Source organism: Canis lupus, chromosome 37 (genome assembly GCF_003254725.2).
Source record: "Canis lupus dingo isolate Sandy chromosome 37, ASM325472v2, whole genome shotgun sequence".
In the NCBI taxonomy this organism is placed as follows: Eukaryota; Metazoa; Chordata; class Mammalia; order Carnivora; family Canidae; genus Canis; species Canis lupus.
The window spans coordinates 16,641,396-16,663,440 of NC_064279.1; the positions used below are offsets into that span (position 1 = coordinate 16,641,396).

The 22,045-nt window shown below is 40.0% G+C and overlaps 1 protein-coding gene and 1 long non-coding RNA gene across 7 annotated transcripts in view; one reads left to right on the forward strand and one right to left on the reverse strand.

Annotated features, from left to right (window-relative positions):
- PLEKHM3 (pleckstrin homology domain containing M3) overlaps positions 1 to 22,045 on the reverse strand; it is a 173,482-nt gene that overhangs the window by 112,070 nt on the left and 39,367 nt on the right. The gene's annotated exons all lie outside the window — the stretch shown is intronic.
- On the forward strand, positions 3,045 to 15,796 carry LOC112656615 (uncharacterized). The gene is made up of 2 exons (XR_004812645.2): positions 3,045 to 4,856; positions 7,167 to 15,796. It is a non-coding gene; the product is annotated as an uncharacterized LOC112656615 (long non-coding RNA).

The window sequence follows — 22,045 nt, forward strand, 5'->3', positions numbered from 1 at the left end:
ATTTCTTTGCACTTTGAAACAGACTTTTCAATAATGCTTCTAAATTAAGGGGTATTTGTAGTAGGGAACCCTCCACATATTGGATCAAAGCAAATACATTCTTCCCAGTCTCTTTTTGAAACTTTTCAGAGGGCGTTCAATTCATAGGAACAAAAAACTATCTCACAAGAGAACTCACTGGCCTTTTTTTTTTTTTTTTTTTTTTTATTGCTTCCCACCCCACTTCAAATCTTTAATGAACACATGCTCTGAAGAGCTTAGCTTCCCCTCTGGTACTCTTTTGGAAACAAATGTTACCATTTAACTGAAATCCTATTTGCTGCTTGTACAGTCCATTTCCCAAATGGCCTTTCACTAAAGACGACCAAAAGGATCTGTTGCCGGGGGTTGAAGCAGAAATTTTGGCATATTTCTTCAGAAAGGCACAATCTTTCTTCTAACAAGTGCACCTAGTTAGCTCAATTGGCTGCAATATGGTGTTACTGAAGCCAAGATGCTGAGGAGACGCCAACCACCTTCTCGTTACTTCACGACTACCAACTTAGCCCTCCTTCCCCCTGACCAGCAGCTGGAAAATTCGTGGGCATCAGAGGAAAATGACGTGAGCTGCGGGTATATCCAGGTGAATCTCTCTAGGGAAAGAACTCACAATGCTTTCTACGTATGGTCAGCCACACACTATCCCCTTTACCTAATTTGGTAAAATAAACTTGGTATTTTGCATTTGGAAGGTAGAAATGCTCTAAGAAAAAGACAAAGGCAAATAAAAAGAAAGAGAAAAGGACTTAATGAAAGAGATAAGATAAAATTTCATTTTGTTAAAAGAGAAAAACTGGCAAATTTCCTCTCTTACTGTATGCACATAGTGGAGGAAGAGGCGGCCATAGGAAGGGCCAAAGGACTGCCCTTGCCCCACCCTTCCATCCAATGCCCTGGCGTGGGACAATGACCTGTGGTAAGTAAGCACTTTGTAAAATGTGGCTTGAAGGCCCAGACTTAAGCTCTACAGACCAGATTTTCCAAATTGAAGGAAAACAGAAATGGGGATGGGGGTGTTCAGTGACTTACTATCTTATAAAAATCAGCACGAAAAAGGTCATACAGAACTCTGCTTTCCTAGTTTATAGTCTGTAACCATTGACTCACTGAAGACTGAAAATATAGATACGCCTGGCAATCCTGTGCATCTGTCTCTTGTTTCAACAGTGTTTGCATGAAACAGACCTGGGGATCACCCCTTCTTCCAACCTCCACCCACCTCCCAACCTCCTTCCTATCCTAGTTGCAACCTCCAGGACCATCTTTCCTTGGCCAACCTCTGCCTCTGGGACCAGCTGACACTTTTTTGTGTGTGGTTAACTCCTTACTGCCCACCAGCCTTGAGCCCTTAGATTCATTAGAATTATTCCACCAAAGTGGAGGCTGCTGCCTACTGCTGGGTCAACCTACATCTGCAGGCTTTCTACACCTACCTCTCCATGGGCTTCTATTTTTGCCACAACGATGTGACTCTGGAGGGCATGGGGCAGCTCTTTTGCCAGGTGGCCAACGGGAAGCATGAGGGTGCCCAGTGTCTCTTGAAGATGCAAAACCAGAGTAGAGGCTGCAGCCTCTTCCAGGACATGCAAATGCCACTCCTCCCCCAAGATGAGTGGAGGAAAGCCTTGAATGCACGGAAGCTGCCATGGCCCTGGAGAACTGAACCAGGACCTTTTGGATCAGCATGCCCTGGATTCTGCCTGCATAACCCAGAGATGGAGAGCTAGACCTCCATCTCTGTGACTTCCTGGAGAGCTACTTCCTAGATGAGCAGGTGAAACTCATCAAGAAGATGGTGCCCACCTGACTAATTTATGCAGCCTGGGCTGCATAAATCTCTCATAAAGTCTCACTCTCAAGCAGGACTAGGAGCCTCTGGAGCCCAGTAGACTTGGAGGGGTCCCTCTGTATCAACCAGGTGTCAGGGCATCTGCTCCCTACAGCAGCTAAGCAGTTTTTTAATACCCTGAAGCCTTCTCCTCAGCTGTGGACCAAATGGAAACAAAGTTTTTACAGAAAAAAAATATAAGAAAATAGCCTGTCTACACTGGATAAATGCTATAATATTTGTTTAATCTTCATGGAATGTTCTTATTAAGATTATAAATCATATGAAATAAATTAATAAATACCAAGTAGATTCCAACTCAAGTTGAGAAATGTCAAGATTCATTTGTCTTTCAGGTAAACAATGATTGAGAGACTAAAGTCAATATTTAGTCAAAATTTATCTTGAAAGGCAATAAATCTTGATTTTTGCCAAGGCAAGTAAGTAAATACGTGCACTGTTCTAGAGATTCCGACTGCTTTTCTACTAAATAGTTACATGAGTTAAAAATATCTGTGACACAGATTTTCACTTCCAAAGACATAGTTTGGATGATGTTTATGATAAGATGCTTCATTAGTATAAGTATTATGGTAATGTAAGGTCAGAGAAGGTTAACAATGAAATGTTATTCTTTCAACATCTAGTATATATAAATCAGTCTAAACTTAGTATTTTTTCCACACTTGTTCTCTTAATAGTCTATGACTAGATTATCTCATTAACTTCTGTGCCTGACTGCTCTTTACCCAAAGACTTTCAAGAAAATAGTAAGCAATTTTAAATGGAAATAGTTAAATAGATAAATGGATAAACAAATACTTACACTGTGCTTACTTTATGCCAGGCAGGCTTACTTTATGTATAAGTGTTTTACATACACACATATTTCTTTAATCCTTACCAATTCTGATAAGGTAGGTATTATCCCCATTTTACACATGAAGAAACTCTGGCAGAGGTGATAAAGTAATTCTGTCCATGGTTGAACAATTAGGAAAGATGGCAGAGCTTAAGAGAAGTGGCTGATGTGGCACTTGATGAGAAACACTAATATATATATATATATATATATATATATATATATATGTATATATATATATATAAATTTCCATGTAACTATTTCCTTGTGGAAAGTATTTAAAAAATGGTCTCTTTGTGTATGGCAATACGAGAAGCACAGAAAATATAAATCAATTATACAAAAGAGTATAATTCACTTTGTCAATGAGTGTTAGCCTAGGACCTCCCGTCAGTGAATCAGCCTAGGATCTCACAGTATCAGCAACACCCTGAATATGAAGGATGAGAGAGACAAGAATACAAATCTGGAAGGTGGAAAGCAGAAGACAGCAAGAGATAAGGCAAGGAGGAAGCTCTAACTGTGGAGACTGCGGAAGGCTGTGTAGGGATGGTGCATTTGAAAAAGGAAAGATATTTTTGTAAGAGGATAGCTCAGAAAAATAGGGGCACATTTGGAAAGCACTGATTATTCTAGATATCTGAAGCGCCCTGTAACAAGAGGGGTGTTAGGAAAAAAGAACCTGGAACCATAAACTAAAGCTAGAACGTAAGAATCCTGAATGCTTAGGGGGAAGAATCCTTACTAACCAATAAGACATTACTAAGACATGGGAACAGCTAGAGTTGTTTGAAGCAGAACAGCAGTCTAAGCTTTGGAAAGATTAATTGGCAAGGGAAAAAAAAACAGAAGGGGGGGGGAAACCAGTCGATAAGTTATTGTACCAGCCTGGGCTTAAGGAGGCAGTGAGCTTGGGATCAGGAAGGGGAGAGACAAGGAGATACTACAGAGATGAACTGTAAACATTTTGGTGACTGACTAATGTGGAAAGGATTGAGATTGTCAAAGATGCCCATGATGTATGAGAAGTCTATCAGTCAGAAAAGGTAGGTGGTTTCAGGGAGAAAACACTGTTTGGAGCATTAAGTCTAAAAGACAGAATTCAAAAAATTTGAGCTACCAGACCTTCTGATTCCTAAAGCTCAGCTGGCTGAGCTAATTCCCCTTTACTGTACAAATCAATTTGAATTTGATTTTCTGTTATGTGACTGAGAGGATCTGATTGATGTATTTGACACTAAATAAAGGCTGATTGAGGGTTCTCTTTCTATAACCTAATATCTTTACCTAGAGCTACCCATTAAGATGCCAGGGTCTCATTCTAAACCATTAGGTAGTACAAAATCATCAACATGCATCTCCGTAGAAGACAATTATTACTTTTTTTTTTTAAAGATTTTATTTATTTATTCACAAGAGACACAGAGAGGAAGAGACATAGGCAGAGGGAGAAGCAGGCTCCATGCAGGGAGCCCGATGTGGGGTTCGATCCCGGGTCTCCAGGATCACGCCCTGAGCGAAAGGCAGACGCTCAACCGCTGAGCCACTCAGGCATCCCCAATTATTACTTTATATAGAAGTGTGTAAAGAAATGAGTATAAGCCAAGTGAGGAAGAGATAACATAGCCATTAGGCCTTATTTCTAGACAGCACAGTGGTTCTCAATCTTTGTCCCAAAAGGGGGCATTTCCTATATCTGGAGACATTTTTGGTTGTCATAAAAGGGTGAGTAGGGTAGCTACTATCACCTAGTGGATAGAGGCCAGGGACGTTGTTAAACGTGTCACAGCACAGGACAGCCCCCCACAATATAGAATTATCTGGCCCCAAATGTCAGAAGTGCCACTGTTGAGAAACCCTGTGACAGTATAAAGATAAGAAGGGAAAATAAGAGGTCTGAGTATAGACGTTACTTAATCACTTTTCTCTGCGAGTGACAGACACTCGGTCTATCATGGGAAGGAGGAAAGCCCTCTCCCCAGCTCTACTTTCTGAACTAAAAGAAATGATTCATGCCCCTAGGTTAATTTAGAGAGGCACCATCAAAGAGAGGTCTTATCCACACTGTGCCATCATCTCCTGGACTACCTGCCAGTAACATCAGCTCTTCATGAAGTAATCCTTCTGGTGAGACACTTTCGACCAATAACTCATTTGGAAAACTGCAGAAATGGAAAGGGCTGAGCTAACCTGGTTATTTTAGATGTGAAAGTGGCCAGTGGTGGGAATATTGTCCCTCTGTGACAGTCTGCCTCCTGCTCCCAGTTGTCTCTTAAACATGGGAGTACCAGGGTTTCCCATATTGTACCCCTGCAGCCCCAGACAGGAAAGGGAAGTCAGCCTCACCATCCTCGTAGCAAGGCAAATTCTGGGCTGGGCCACCTGGAACTTAAACATGGAAAGCTTTGGGGGAACTTGTCTTATTAAATCAACTGTCTTACTAGAAGGTTCCTCTGAACCAGTGCTGAGCCATATACGAGCCTAAGACAAAAGGAAAATTCAGTCATACTGATCCTATCTCTAAAATTTTATATTTTGTTCATCATGGATTTTTTTGGCATTAATTTTTACTTTTGAATAATATTAAAAATATTATTTATCTCAATTACTGAGGGGTTTGGAGTGGGGGGTGGGGCATGCTCTAAGTTGTGTGCCCAAAGCAGTTCACTCAGTCCCCCACCCTAGTCCCAGCCCTATACTGAACCTTTTCCTCAGAGTCGGCTTTGTACCCCAATAGTGCTCGTTCCACAATGATTCTCCACGATCTTTAATATTGTATTAAACCACCACTAACTGTTTTTGTGAGACACCACTTTATTAAAAAGTGAGGAAAAGCTGAGTGAGGAAGAGAAGATAGAGTTGGCAGGCCTTGTCTCTTTTTTTTCTTTTTTCTTTCTTTTTTTTTTTTTTTGCAGGCCTTGTTTCTTTTTTTTTTAATTTTTTTTTTTTTAATTTTTATTTACTTATGATAGTCACACACAGAGAGAGAGAGAGGCAGAGACACAGGCAGAGGGAGAAGCAGGCTCCATGCACCGGGAGCCCGACGTGGGATTCGATCCAGGGTCTCCCGGATCGCGCCCTGGGCCAAAGGCAGGCGCCAAACCGCTGCGCCACCCAGGGATCCCAGCAGGCCTTGTTTCTTGACAGCACAGTGGCTACACCTCTATGTTGATGGCTTTGAACGGTCAATAACCTCTTACTGGCTTAGAACCTCATATTATCTTTTTGGTTTCCCTGAGAAGCAAGCTGTCTTTCTTTACTCTTTTTCTGGAATCTATGTTTCCTTTCACCTTGTCTTAGAAGTCTCTGTGTAGGGGCGCTGGGGTGGCTCAGCAGTTGAGCATCTGCCTTTGGCTCAGGTCGTGACCCTGGGGTCCTGGGATCAAGTCCTACATCGGGCTCCCTGCAGGGAGCCTGCTTCTCCCTCTGTGTCCCTGCCTCTCTCTGTGTGTCCCTCATGAATAAATAAATAAAATCTTAAAAAAAAAAAAAGTCTCTATGTACATCAGCCTCATTTTGCCTGTCGCGTCTGTGACAAACACTGTCCCACCAAGGTCGCCTCGGACTTCTCTTTCACATCACTCCCCATTCTGAATGTCTGCTTCTCTTTCCTTATATTTTTTGTGAGTCTCATCTCTTTGAACTTTACAGTATATTTACAACGCAACCTTTCCTCTTCTTAGCTAAAACCCCTGAAAAAAAAAAAACCTGACAGCATCTCTCAGAGTAATTTCTACTCGAGCTATTTTAGTAATGACAACAATTTGATAAAATTAAAGTCATGAGAGTGGATCCAAGTAGTACTAGGAACAGTCTCAAAGTGAAAGAGATCACTTTCATCAGCTTCCCTTAAACCCATGCTTGAATTTCTTCATTTTCACCCCAAACCAGATTCTTTATGTTCTAGAGGATTTAGGGACTACCTCAGTGTATGCTCTTCCTTGACCCTTTTCCCTATGCCTTTTCTGGTCTTCTTACCAAGCTTTTCTGTCTCTCTAAAAGCACAGATTTGTGACCACCTCCAAAGCTAACCTTTTAACATATGTTTAGTATTTAAAAACAGGCTCCTTATATTGGGATTTTTTTTTTAATTTTTTTTTTTTTTTTTTTTTTTTTTTTTAATGATAGGCAGACAGTGAGAGAGAGAGAGGCAGAGACACAGGCAGAGGGAGAAGCAGGCTCCATGCACCGGGAGCCCGACGTGGGACTCAATCCCGGGTCTCCAGGATCGCGCCCTGGGCCAAAGACAGGCGCCAAACCGCTGCGCCACCCAGGGATCCCCTTTATATTGGGATATTTAGAGTTAGAGGGCAAGACACACACAAAAAAATATCTACAAGCGGGAAACTCCTATTCCCTGGTCCTCATGTTGCCATTTGAAAGGAATTTCCTAGAGTTGTATTCCCAGCATATCTTCCCATGGTTTCGTTGTCACAGATGGAGACATGAGGCATCTGACTACTGAATTTAGAAGAACCCTGGCATGTGCAGGCTGGCCTGCAGGAAGCAGGTTTTTTTGTGTGCTACGGCAAGAAGGCATGGCTTTTGGGACTTCAGCTGTGACCATGTGAATAAGTCTCCCTAATTTAGGGGTCCATTATATAATAAGTGTGATTGGTAAGTCATACATGCAATACTTTGATCTCCACCTTCCTGACCCCTGGAAGTAGAATGAAGAGGAATGATACATTAACCCTGTAAGGCCTCTATAAGGATCATGGCTCAGACATCACATGTACCAATGGGAGTGGGAAGGAAGAAGGAAGGCAATCAGGTAACCCAAGCATGCATGGCAGTGGGTGATGGGTCACTGAGATGGGGATTGTACAGGAAAGCTGGGCTCAGAGGCTTACAAGGAGACCCTCTGCATTACCAGGCACCTTTCATTAAGTTAAAATTCTTCACCTTAACAATGGATGAATAACACTATTTTCCTAAAGGTTTCCCATCCATTATTAGGCCACAATAAGGCTTCCACTCATCCAAGAACCTCTCCCATATTTTCTGGGGGAAAAAATGTAGTGATGTACAATATTACTGAATTAAAATTTGGCACTTTTGGTTCAGGTGATCTTTTGTAACATTTGAATTGCACATAGTCAAGGCAGTTCAATCTTCCCTCAAATTAGAGTGTTGAAGATGCTGACCTGCAAGACTAAATAAAAAGGCTGGCCTGAGGGTATATAATAAATCAGTGGCAGGCTATAAACAGAAGACCAAGCTCTTCTCCTAATGTATTACTTATCCACTGAGTCTGGATGCTTCCTAGCCACCAAATCATGGGAATCTATTATTTTGTCTAGTCTCTAAAAGCTTGGGGGTTACAAATATCTTTATTGATAAAGATGCAGAAAGAAACCAAGAATTTCAAACTAAGTCTATCCTCTATGTCAGAGATACAGATTTGGTGATTTGACAAGGAAATTATTTTCAGTAAAGCTTTGGAAAGCTTTCAGCCCCACATGATTTACTTACTTCACTGAGAAAATTAGCAAGATACAACCCCTGGCAGAGATACATACCTGGTCAGAATGTGATTTTCAGCATGGTGACTATTCTATTATACACCTGAAAGTTTCTAAGAGAGTAGATCTTAAAAAGTCTCACCACACACACCCACAAAAGGTAACCATGTGAGGTGATGGATGTGTTAACTAAACTTATAGTAATCATTTTACAATCTATATGTATATCAAATCACCACACTGTACAACTTAAATTTACACAATGTTATATGCCAATTTTATCTCAAAAAAGCTGGGGGGGGGGAATGAATAAGTTCTGAGGATCTAATGTACAGCATAGTGACTATAGTTAAGAATACTACATTGTATATTTGATAGTTAATAAGAGTAAATCTTAAATGTTCTCACAACAAAAAAATATTAATTATGTGAGATGATGGATGTCTTTACAAACCTTAATTGTGGCAACCATTTCATTATATATATATAAAATCATCACAATGTAGATATAAACTAACACATTGTTATTTGTCAGTTATTATCTCAATAAAGCTGGGAAATAATAAAAGAATGTGATTTTCAATCTGTTGGAAATTCACACAAGCCTGCATGTCTTTAGTTTTGGAATCCTAGTTCCCTTCTAGAAGTGGTATCTAACATATGCTAAATTAGCTAAAGCTAATAAATGAAATTTTGCTGGTAACCTTTAAAATATCTACTTAAAAAGAAACTCTCTATTTTAAGCCAAGATTTGAGAGTATATCTGGGTTAGAGAGTGGGATCACTGGGATCCCTGGGTGGCGCAGCAGTTTAGCGCCTGCCTTTGGCCCAGGGCGCGATCCTGGAGACCCGGGATCGAATCCCACGTCGGGCTCCCGGTGCATGGAGCCTGCTTTTCCCTCTGCCTGTGTCTCTGCCTCTCTCTCTCTCTCTCTCTCTGTGACTATCATAAATAAATAAAAATTAAAAAAAAAAAAAAAAGAGAGTGGGATCACAAAGTTACTGGATGTACACATCATCCTACAACCCTGGGAGGGCTTTAGCCAGGCTGGGCAAACCAGAGCCAGCCAGTTTCCTGGCTGTTTCTGAAGCTGCTTAGTTCCAGGAAGACCCTGGAAGATACCACCAAAATCTTCCCTCCTGAGTGAATGCAGTGCTGGAAGGCACCCACTATTAGCAGACTGGAAATGAGAGAACAAGGTAAACAGGCCAAGGCCTCCTCCTTCTCCGAGGGGTAGCCACATATATCACTTATCCTCCTTTCATCCAGATTCCATTTTTTGCTGTGCACTGTTGTATAATAAAGAATTGTTTCATCTTTGTCCCTCATTTTAGCAGGGAGTTCTTAAAACCCTTGGAACTTCCTGAGTGATACAAGGGTCTTTATTATTCCTGAGCCTCTTGGACCATAACTGACTTTGTGCTAATGAGGTGACTCATGGTGGGCCACTATACAGCTTGAGATAGACAGACACCAGGAGGACCAACCCCTGATTGGAGGATTTGGATCCTGAGCCAGTCTGACCTCTGGGGAAGGAATGGGAGGGGCTGGAGAATGAGTTCAATCACAAGGTCAATGATTCAATCAAGCATGCCTATATAATGAAACCCCAATAAAAACTCTGGACACTGAAACTCTGTTGGACTCCCGGGTTGATGAATACATTGATGTGTGGGAAGGGTGACATGCCCTGATTCCATGGGCAGAGAACACAGAAGCTCTGTATTTGGAACCCTCCCAGACCTTGCCTTCTGAGTCTCTTCATTTGGTTGTTCCTGACTTATATCCTTTCTAATAAAATAGAATTATAAGTATAGTGCTTTCTGGACTTGTAAGTTGTTCCAGCAAATTATTAACCTGAGAGGGTTGTGGGAACCCCCAAATTTGTAGCTAGTTAGTCGGAGTGCGAGTGGCCTAGGGATGCCCTGAACTTGTGGCGGGGATCTGTAGTTGGAGCAGTCCTGTGAAGGATCAAGTCCTTAATTCGGGGGGTTTGTGTTAACTGTGGGTAGTTAGTACCAGAACTGAAATCGCAGTACACCAGCTGGGATTGAAATAACATGTGCATATATGAGGAAACTCTGATGGTACAGTGCCTGGAGTAGGAGTCTGCACCATTTATTTGAGGAATGCTAGTCATGCAAAGAGGTCAATTAAGTTGGAAATGTTGCATATTTATACTTCATAGTCAGTATAATAAAGGCTCTAAAAGGTTACATAGTAAAGAAAAAATGTTTTAAGTTTTATTTTTTTAACTAATCTCTACACTCAACGTTGGGCTCCAATTCATGACCCCAAGATCAACAGTCACATGACTGCCTGAGCCAGCCAGGCACCCCACATAGTCAAAATTTTTTTAAAAAGTCCCTGGAAACCTTCAAGATCATAACTGGCTTTCCGGGATCCCTGGGTGGCGCAGCGGTTTAGCTCCTGCCTCTGGCCCAGGGCGCAATCCTGGACACCCAGGATTGAGTCCCACTTCAGGCTCCCGGTGCGTGGAGCCTGCTTCTCCCTCTGCCTATGTCTCTGCCTCTCTCTCTCTCTCTCTCTCTCTCTCCTATCATAAATAAATAAAAAATTAAAAAAAAAAGATCATAACTGGCTTTCCAAAAGGATAGGTTTTGGATCCATCATTTTCTAGTATTATTAAACAACCTAAATAACTAAGTAGAGAACATGTTAATTATATCTGCAGATGACTCCAACCTAATATTTCTAGAAAAGACAGTAGAGTAGGGAGGAAGGACTCAAAACAGAGGATGACTAAAACTATTAAGTACATATCTACTGTGTACCAGATGCAGAGCTAGGGAGACAGCAATAAACAAGAAAACACAGGTCACTATAGCATTTGAAGTCAGGTGGAGGAGGCAGCTATTAAATAAATAATTACACAAATGACACAATATCAATTATGACAAGTGCTAGAGTAAGAGGTACTAAACCAGCATTACAAAGGAGAGAGCTAAATAGGTCCTAAGTCAGTCTGGGGGGTTGGTTGAAGAAGGTGTTCTTGAGAAAGTAATGTTGAAGTAGTGACCTAAAGAAAGAATTGAGGTAGGGCAGATGGTGGGTATATTCCAGGGAGAGGCAACTGCACACGAGAAGGCTCTGAGGGGAGTGGGAAGGAAGTGGAGTATTTGAGGAACAGAGTGAAGTCAGTGTGGCTTGGACTTGGTGTGTGGGAGGAAGTGTCAAGAAGAGCTGAAGGTGAGGAAGTAGGCAGGAGTCAAATCATGTGAGGTCACTTTAAGGATCCTGGTCTTCATGCCAAAATATGTGCCGAAAAGCCACTGAAGGAAGGGTCTGTAAAAAGATCTACTGGGGTCAATCTGTATTGTAATAAGACCACACTCACTTACAGTAAGACAAGGTTGGGAAAGGTTAGAATGGAAGAAGACTGGCTGGAGGTCACTGTAGTTGTTTAGGTGAAAGATGACCTAGCAAAGAAATGAGGGAGTAAAAGCTATCTCAACATTCAAATACTAAATATGCTTATCAGGTTTAAAATAGAAACTAGGCATAACATTAGGATGTATTAAAAAGGAAGCCAGAATGTGAGTAAAGGACTTGAACAAATCTCTTTTCTTCATTTGTATTCACCTTAGGTAGGAACCTTATTAGAACACCATGGTAGTTTCCAGAATGTAAGGAAGACATGGAAACCTGGAGATTATCAGCAGATTGATATCTCAATGGTTAAAATGTTAGACATACGTAGAAGAAACAGTTAAAAGAATGTGCTTACATTACCTAGAGAAAACTGAAGTAAGGCTTGATTCATTTGCTAAGAACATTCTATGAGTTAGGAATTGGTTTCTCAAACTTTGTTATGTATGCAAATCAACTGGAAAGTTTGTTAAAATCTCCAGACCCGGGACATCTGGGTGGCTCAGTAGTTGAGCGTCTGCCTTTGGCTCAAGTCGTGATCCTGGGGTCCTGGGCTCGAGTCTTACATCATGCTCCCCACAGGGAACCTGCCTCTCCCTCTGCCTATGTCTCTGCCTCTCTCACGAATAAATAAATAAAATCTGAAAAAAAAAAAAAAATCTCCAGACCCAATTCCAGAGATCCTGACTTCAACAGGTCTATGGAAGTGTCCAGCCAGCCATGTCTCCCCTCACCACTCTCCAGATTCTGATGAAAATGGTGCTCTGATCACTCTGAAAAGTGCTGGGGTCCTGCCTTCAAAAAAGTCAGACATATATCATAGGACCATGACAGGAGTCCAGGAGACTGGAGGAGGGTAGGTTCATGCAGGAAAAATGTTCAATTCTACTTGGGGAATTAGAGTAGGGTAGTCAAGGAGGCTTGTAAAGAAGTCTTTAAGAGTATAAAGTATTTTTCACACCCAAAAGTCTTCAACAAAACATAATATAAAACAACCCAGAACTCTCCCTGTCACCCATGACCTCAGGGCTCACTGCTGTGCAGGCCTACTCCATTCGGCATCTGAAATATGGAAAGGAGTTTTATGTTCTTTATTTCTTATTAATGTGATTTAATTAAAACATTTTCCGTGTTAACATATTTCGAGATATAAGAACCTGCATAAGCAATATGTTGTACACTTGAAACTAACATAACATTGTATGTCAATTATACTGCAATTAAAAAACAAAACCTGCATTCAGTCATATTTTCTACTGCAAAATTAACTTTTAGTTTACTCCCACACTTCAATTTCTGGAACTGCATGGTGTCCTTGTTTGTTGAATGATTGGATGAAAATATTATTGCAAGAAATAAATTAACATTACTCTATTACTAGATTTCCTTATCTAGGGATGCATTTGCTCATTTCACTTAAGTACGTTTCTGCTTTTAGACAGTATAATGAATTTTAGAAAACCTCTTACATTTAGAGGAGTCCATGAAAAGCTGTTTTTCAAGGAACTTAGCTAGAAATTAAAAGAATATTGGCCTACCCCTTGGTAGGATATCCCTAGTCTATCCTAAAACCACACTTAGACCAATTTCTGTCTCAATGAGAGGTCAGTAAATAGAAACTATTAACTCAATGCAGGGTCCAATAGTACATTAACACCTACTTTAGAAGTTTAACTGGAAATGAACACATGATGAGAACAATGTTAACCATAAAGGAAGCTACAAAAAGGGACAAGAACTTTCCAGACCAAAGTATAGCAACAAAGACTGGGAGAAATGAACAGCTTTAAAAAAAAAAAAAAAAAGATAGCACAGCTATGGCCTATGAAGTTCAGGAAGGTCTATCAAAAGATCCCTATCTTCTGAAATTCAAAATGATTTTATTCTTCTGAAACATATCAAAGACCAACATGTGACTTCTATGATGAGATACCAGGAATAAATCAAAAAGCAAATTTATATCCTATAAAATCAAACAGCCTACTTATATAAAGTGATCAAATCTCTCTGAATTTTCGAATGTGAAACAGTTCAAAACCCAAACTATATAACTATCTTCTTCCATAGTCATATTACTACTTCAGCATGTATTCAGATTCTTAATGTACATTTATTTTTATCTAAAATCATTTCCTAGACTCAAACATTTAGACTACAAAAAAGAGTAAAAAGCAAATTTATCCACTGATAAACATCAGAGTCAAGGAAAAAGATTCCCATCTCCTATCTTTTTAGTCAAGTGATATTTCTACTGGTTTAAAATACCTTTCCCAAAGGAAGGATTTACTTATTAAATGAAGTTTAAATGGAGGGATCACATTAATCTAATTTTCTCTAATCTTCTATAGACATTCAAAGAACCACAGAATGAGAGATAAAAGGGACCATATAGAGCAAGGCTGTTCCTTCTAAAATATCCCAGACAGATGGAAGTGTTGGAAGGAAATTCAAAGACCTCTGAGTTCAATTATGTGCTCTAATTACTCATTTGGCCACCAATTTTCAATTTCTGTGAGGGCAAATAATGGGATTATTCTGTTCACTATGCATCAAGCATAGTGTTTAGAACACAGTAGGGCTTCCACAAACATTTGCAGAAGGACTGAATTAATAAATCTCTTCATCTTGCAGATGAGAAAACTGTAGCTCAGACAAGTGTCTTGCCTTGAGGTCACAATTCCAGTTCTTCCAGTCTCATTGGCCAGGGCTCTTGACACTACTGATTTTCACCTCTGGCCATCAAATCTTAAATAAGGGAAATCCACTTCAATCTGGACATATCTGTTCCCTTGGTCTGGTGGAGCTACCCAGAGTAAGTCTATTTTCTCTTCTTAGTGGCAGCCTTCAAAAATATGGGGACAACACTAGTGTCCTTCCTATTTTGGTTACATGTGCACGGCATGGTTCACCATCCTATCACGTGTCAAAAGATGTAGTAGTTTGTTCTTTAAGAGCAACAGTTGTAACTGAAGTTTCCAGATGTGATCTGGCCAGGGCAGAACACAGTGAGGACATGTCTTCTTTCTCTGGACCTGTTTTGTGAATGCTTTTGAAGTAAACACAGTGGTATAGATTCTGGTTTCCCATTGCCTCATTTGTATAAACACATGAGCTACTATTAGATCAAGCATCCTGGGCCTTCTATCTTTGCAGCTGATTTTCTAAATATAAGCATGGGACTATTTATCCCTACTAAAGTCACATCTTGTTTAGTCCATTTCTCTAGCTTATGTTTCAGAATCTGGATACTGTCATTTAACATATTTTTGTGCAAGTTGCAAATCTGATAAGTATGCCCATGATATCTTTATCCAGGAGACAAATAATAAAAGGAACTAATTCTGATATGTAATTACTCTGTGCCAAGCACTGTCCCATGCCATTTTACCTCATTTTATTCTCACTACAAATTTATGAGGTGGATTTTATTATTTTCTCACATCTTAGGTTAAAAAAAATGGAGATGCAGAGAGGTCAAGTAAGTACACAGGGTCACACAGTGAATAGCAAATCTGGAAACCCAGTCTGATTCCAGAGTCCTTGATCTTAGCTACTAAGTGATGCTCATTCTCATTATTATCATGTATCTTTACCAACCACCTTCTAGACTGATAGGGATCCACTGGTCAATAATCCTTGTGTAAAGATGCCAATCAATCACAAAATGACAGAACTATAATCTCTGAATACCACACTTCTCTGTCTTGAGGATTTTGCCAAATGCTTTTCTTTTTTCTTTTAATTTTAATTTTTTTTAACAGAAGAAGTCTTGATTTTTTTTACTCATTTTTCTTTTTATTTAGCTTTGTGATTCTGTCCTTGTGCCTTTAACAATTTCTAATTTTCTGCTCCCCAGTAAGGAAAGCATGCTTGATCTTGTCATGAACACATTTAGCACACGTGGAACCACCTCACTGATGTGTTTTTTTTTGTTTTGTTTTGTTTTTTTAGAAAACCTGGTAAGACCTATAGGTCTCACAGCGTGAAATTCTTGAAGTCAGCCTGGGCACACATCATATACGGAATTTGGTGCTTTCCCAACCTTCTTGGTATGAAGCTAAACGATTCTATTACTGGGGGTTCACAACAGCCTAGTTGTATTAGAGGCTGTATTGGATATGTCGAACTCTGGACCACTCTGAATACCTACAGATGCCGTCCCCAGAAGAGGGGAAAAAAAAAAAAAAAAAACCCCAGATAATTTTTCTGAACAGTAAGTGCCATAAGGCATGGACCTGTCTAGTAACCCCTCATTTTCCTTTGTGCATCCTCAACCAGACTACAAAGTCCTGGGAGCCCAGATCATATCTATGCTTCACTTATATCTCCCATAGTACCTACTACACATTAAGCACATAACAGAAATTCAATTTTTATCTTGGATAGATGGGTAGTAAAAGCCAAAGAGATCTCCCTGAGTTTAATTCTATAGGAAATCTCAGGATGAAGTTTGAAATGGAGAAGTGGGAAGAGACACTACTTTAGCTTTCAAACTCTCTACAACAGGGATTCTCTAGCATAAGCAGAGAGGGGATGCCCTGGTCTCCAAGACAGTGACCACAACAGCCTAGCCCCCTATCTCCCAGTCACATTCTCCTGCTCACCCCCTTCAAGTTCCCAAATCCTCTTGGAGGGGGTTCTATAAGTCTTTGAAGAGTACAGCCCACATATTACTCCTATTTTCATATCCCAAGGTGCCTGGCAGAGATGTGTGTGGCACACATGAGGGGTTTAATGAATGCTTGCAGAAATGAACATTTCACCAAAACTCCACTTAAAGATTTTACTATCAACAATCTATCCATGGTCATATTCAAGGCTGGGGAAATAAAAATAAAACTTTGCCTGTCAGGACACACATACATGCACACACACAGGAGACTTCTCCATAAGACAACAACCCAATACATTAAAAAACAAAATGACAGATAATACAAGGGTAAGAAAGCAACAATAAACTAAAATATTAAATATTAAAATATTTCTCTTTTATCCAAGCTGTTTATATGTTTCGAGAGGGATAAGCTTTTCTTTATTGTCATATTCTTCTCCAATTAGCTACCTGCCTATTCCTTAACTCAAATAAATCTTCACCTTACTATCATTTTTAGAAAGTAAAAGACAAACTTGAAAATAGTACTAAAGGTAGGAATTGGAGATATCAAGGAAAGTCAATTATTTTTATTTCTGTACCTTTTTTCCTTAGCAGATCTTACACTTTGGCTGCTAGAGGATCCCCTAATTTTTCACATAAGAATCAAAACAGGTTTTGGCTATGCTAGAAGAACATAATATACAACTTCCCTTCTTGGCCCTTAAAAACCTACATATCTTTCTTTACCTACTCTCATATGCATAATCAGCCCCTAAATTCAATCTCTCTTTTTCTTAAGAATTGCTATTCTGCATGATTTATTCTGAGGCCAGTAAGTAACTATGCCCAACTCAGAAATATTGCTTACTTCCAGACTGGCAACTATTTAATGAATAATTAACCACTCCATACTTTCTATCAGGGATGCTTGTATTACCAGGGTAAAGGTATCCTTGATGTCTAAACAATGTCATAAAACAGGCCTTTGCCAGAAAGACACCCTCATTTATCACATGAAATGCCATGCGGTATTAACAAGGTCGATACTGTTTGTTCAATATATTTTGCTTTCATAGGGGCTTGAAATGATTTGTTTTTGCAGCTGTGACGGAGTTAAATTAGGGATTTAGCTTCTGCTTAGCTAGTAGAGCATATATAACCAGCAGCTATTAATTATCTGCCACTAGTCATCTTCCCACAACTTTCAGCATCCCGGGGGTACTGAGTTACACCACCAGCAGCCAGAGTCCACCCTTGAATAGCCAATCCTGGCTTCTCAGGAACTGAAGGGAGATGAAATCATTCAAATTGTTATTTCTTACTCCACAGCCACCCTCATCCCAACGTGTAAATGTTATTAGTGCGCAGATTTTTAAAAAGTTGAGTAAGCAGTTGAAAAGAAAAATCTTAGTTCAGAGACTAGTTTCAGACATCCATCTTCACAAATGAGAAACTAATAACACCAAAAAACTTTTGTGACCCTAACACACCAACAATCAGCCCCTCTCCCCTTTTTCTCTCCTCTCACACCACCATTCTGTCTTAAATGGAGCAGGGGGAGAGGAGGAAGTTTGCTGCCAACATAAACTTGTCAAAAGCCTGCACTACAGTGCTAATTCCTGTCTACCTGTTTGTGTCAGCTGGGAGCAGCCTCCGAAAAGCTCTGGGGAAAAGGCAAGGGGAGAGAAGGAGAGAGAAGGAGGGAGAAGGAGGGAGAAAGGGCGGGGGCAAAGAAAAACTAGAGTGGAATTCAAACAAAATTGAAATTGTGTGTACACGTGCGCGCGCGCACACACACTCTCTCTCACACACACACACACACACACACACACACAAAGCGAGGGGGGGAAAAATGCTCCTCTCTCCTCAGGTCCTAACAACATACTTCTTTATCAGAGGTTCATTGTCAATCAATTAGCCGAGGCAGCAGGGGTCTGTGAGGTGGGGGCACCCGGGGAAACAATGGACAGCCCTGTTGTATTACTATTTAATCACTTTTGCTAAATAAATAGAGCAGCCCTGAGGTGCTGTCATGTCAAGGGAATTTATAACAAAACAACAAAAAAAAAACAACCTTCATTTTTCCTTGGTCATTCCTTTTTTCCCTTCAGGACAAGAGAGGGTTATTACTGTAGCCTTAAGTTCCATCTTTGTGTTTCTTGCCTTTGATTCCCACTCGGACCCTGCCACTTTCTGGCACTAATTTGTCAGGCTGAACAAAGAGAGGATTTGTACCTCCTGTAAGGTCTCAATTAGGAATGGCTTCTGCTGTATTATGTGCCATTCAAGGAGGACACAATGCCGGTAATTACAGGAATTTGCACTAAATGGCTGAAGAATTCACAGCAAAACTCCCCCCCCCACTCTTGGGTTTACTCCTCCCAAGGGCTGGGGGAAAAAAGGAAAGCAAAAGCTCTTAATGCCAGAGAGATGTAATTACCAACAGCAGTCCCAAGAGGTTAAACAGCAGCCAAGGGAGTAAAACCATAAAACTGACAGTGTGAAAATAGTAGAGGGGATCCCCTCAGCTCACTATTTTTCTTGCTGTCTCTTCTGTTAACATTATTCAACTTCAGTCCAGAATCAGGAACACTGTCCCACAGTGGCCATCCGATATCACTCCCAGATTACAAAGCAGTAACAACGCTTTCAACAGTGAGCTTTGCAACTCTTACGGCACCTAAAACTAGGCCCTGGGCCCTTTTATTATAGTACTCAATTGGTAGGTTTCTTGACTGCTGGGAAATTACATGAAAAATAGCTGTAGATATTTATGCCAAGAAAACCTTGTATCTAGTCAAGGGAAATAGGTATGTACACATGTCTAATTCCTGAAGAAAACAGGGCTGTTGCCTTATGATCTAATTTATACAACATTTTTGTGAGCAACCCTATTTAGAACCACTTACAGGTACATACTTCATAAATATTTTAATAAGTTGAATAATCATGTTTTAGTACTAGTATTTTGATACCACAAATGCCCCATTGCCAAACCAAATTTTGAATTACAACCAGTAACTTTGCTAGAGAATCATACCTCATTTTCTTCTTCTACAGAGGTGTTCCTGAAAAGCTATACTAAACCAGCACCAAATTACTTGTTCTGAAATACCACTTGCATCAGATGCTCCTCTCTGCTCAGGAACCTTCTGTGACTTCAGGGTCACATGTTCAGTTCAACCCTATCAAATTCCTTTTGCCAGTCAAAAATGACTGAATAGCTGCTATTTCATATAGTTCTACTTGCCACCACCTAGCTTTGTCACAGTGGCCATTTGGCATTCCTGATGTGATTATTTGATTAATGTCTGGTTCCCCTCGCAGACTGTAAGTTCCATGAGAGCAGGACCATGTCTGCTTTCTTGCAGCATGGCCTTCTCGGTGCACCTGAGTTTTTGGCACATAGGCAGAAACTCAACACACAATAAATGGTAGAAAGAAAGAACTTCATTTCCAAAGGCATTGTTTGCAGGAAGAAGGAATGCATGTGAAAAGGCCCTACAGGCAAGAATGACCAAGGTAGGTTCCAGAACAACAAGACAACCATTGTGGCTGCAAGGCTTCCTAGGATGAGGCAGCAGTGTAGCTGGAGAGGAAGCCATGGAATGAACCACACATAATCAAATACAACTATAAAAAGTTCAAGCACATGTTAAGAAATACACAGTTATATATAAGCATGTGTTTTCAAAACCATAACCTCAGGCATTTTGGGATGGTCGTGCTCCATTTTCTCTGCAGGGGCTCTTTAAATTTCCAAAAAGGATATCAAAAATTCTTCACCTACAGAGTTTAGTGAAACAAGGCCAACCGCACTATTTTGTAGATATAAAAGCCAACATTTGTATCTCGACTGGATAGCAACTAAATGACATCATAATAGAGAGCTCCTCAGTGCAATCGTCCACTTTTAAAGTTTTTTCATTGAAAATATTTAAAGGGAATAAATAAATCCTCAAAAAATATTTAAAGAAGGAGGTACTAAGTGGATGTAAAAACTTACAATCTGAAGACACTCACTATAACCATGAAATAAATATTCTGGATTAGCTTCTCCTTAAAATAACAGATTAACGACAAGTTCAACTAAAAACAATTTAGTAAGCATTTTGACATTTTATAAGGTAAACATACTATGCTACTAGCTTTTTCACCAAATGTGTATTTTTACAAGGATGAAAATTCAGGGGACACAAAACTAAATGAATAAACATCCACTTTAGATTGATTATGTTTGTGAGAAACAGATCAATTTTTAAAGTTCCATCTGCTAAAATAATCTTCAATTTAATGAACCTCCCAAGTAATTTTAAAAACAGAGGTTTGCTTAAAAAGTTTTAGCCTTTTTCTTTTGAGACTCTGCCCCCTACAGGAGATGAAGTATTCCTACCTGGGGTAGGAAACCAATATTCCGTGTTGCAATTAAGGAAAATGAAAAGCAACCTGGTAAACCATGTGTACCCCCAAAGCAATCAAATGTAGCATTTTCCAATTAAAGGGCACTAAAGTTAAATAAAATATTTCTACTTTGGAATCTGCCATACTACACAAATTAGATTGACTTCTCCCCACCTCAGATTAGAAACCTACATGTACCTTATTAGAACTCCAAACCAAAGCATGAAGGTAAAAGCTGAGCAGAGCAAATGAGTTTTAGACTTCATTCTCCTGCCTCCTGGATTCTCTATCACCCTCATCCCTAACCTATTGTCCGAACCGGGCCAAAATGAGTGAGGACATTTAGACAGCAAAGGAATATATCTTAATGGAACCTAAAGCAGCTGCCAAAAAGTTCTATCCCTGCCCATTCGGTAATCCTTTCCCTATTCTTTTCTACTTAGTTTCCTTCTCTCTGCCTCTTCTACTCACCTTTCCTTGTCTTCTTCCTTTTTTCATTTCTTTGACTGCTAGATGTGATGGACTTGCTGAACGCTACCTCTACTTGTATTTCTCCTTCCTCTGAGTGCTAGATACACTGCTAATACAGTCCAGAATGTGGGCAGTGCACACTTCATCAGGAAGCAAACTTATGAGAGGAAGGTAAATTAGGAGCCAACTAGGTGTCAATCCTTATGTAATCCCTCAGACTTTTCTGCCTCTGTTTACTAGAAAATTTTCCAATTCAGCTATTCCAGTCTCTACCTTGAGGGTGAGCTATTCTCCTTGATTCCAATATTACTACAGATTTGTTGACCCTATCAGCAATCCAAAGCCATGGAAGTGTATCAGAATTCCAGAATGTTCAGAGTCAGCATCAACAAATTATTGTTGAATGACTGAACTTTGAAAATATATGTACTAATATAAGACATTAAAATGTCAGTAATTTCTAAAAGCTGTGGTAAAGCAAGGGTTCCTTTATTTCAAAACCATCTTGCAAAAAGTAGCTGGCTGACTTAACACAAGGTCATTCATGCCTGCAGATACATGCGTTTCACCTAGTATGACTTCCTTACTGGCTCAATGTTGCTGGTCTCCCCTACCCAACCCTGCAAGTTTCTGCTTCATGGTCACTGAGGCCCTCCAGAAAAAGCAGGGATGATTCACTTAATCCCCTCTTTAGTTATATTATTTTTCAATAGAAAAGGCAATCTTTACAACTAACCTAAATGGAAATTTTCATTGGGCCCCGACTATTTGGCTTTCAAGACCAAAAATGTCAAGCAAAAATAGAAAATTTGGTCTTGGCTGGTAGTGGGCATCCCATTCTTTTTAAAATAACATACTTAAATCTGATATGCTTGAATTAGAATCTTCCAAATCAGGTTTCCGATTAAATGACCTTCATGGGGGATCCCTGGGTGGCGCAGTGGTTTGGCGCCTGCCTTTGGCCCAGGGCGCGATCCTGGAGACCCGGGATCGA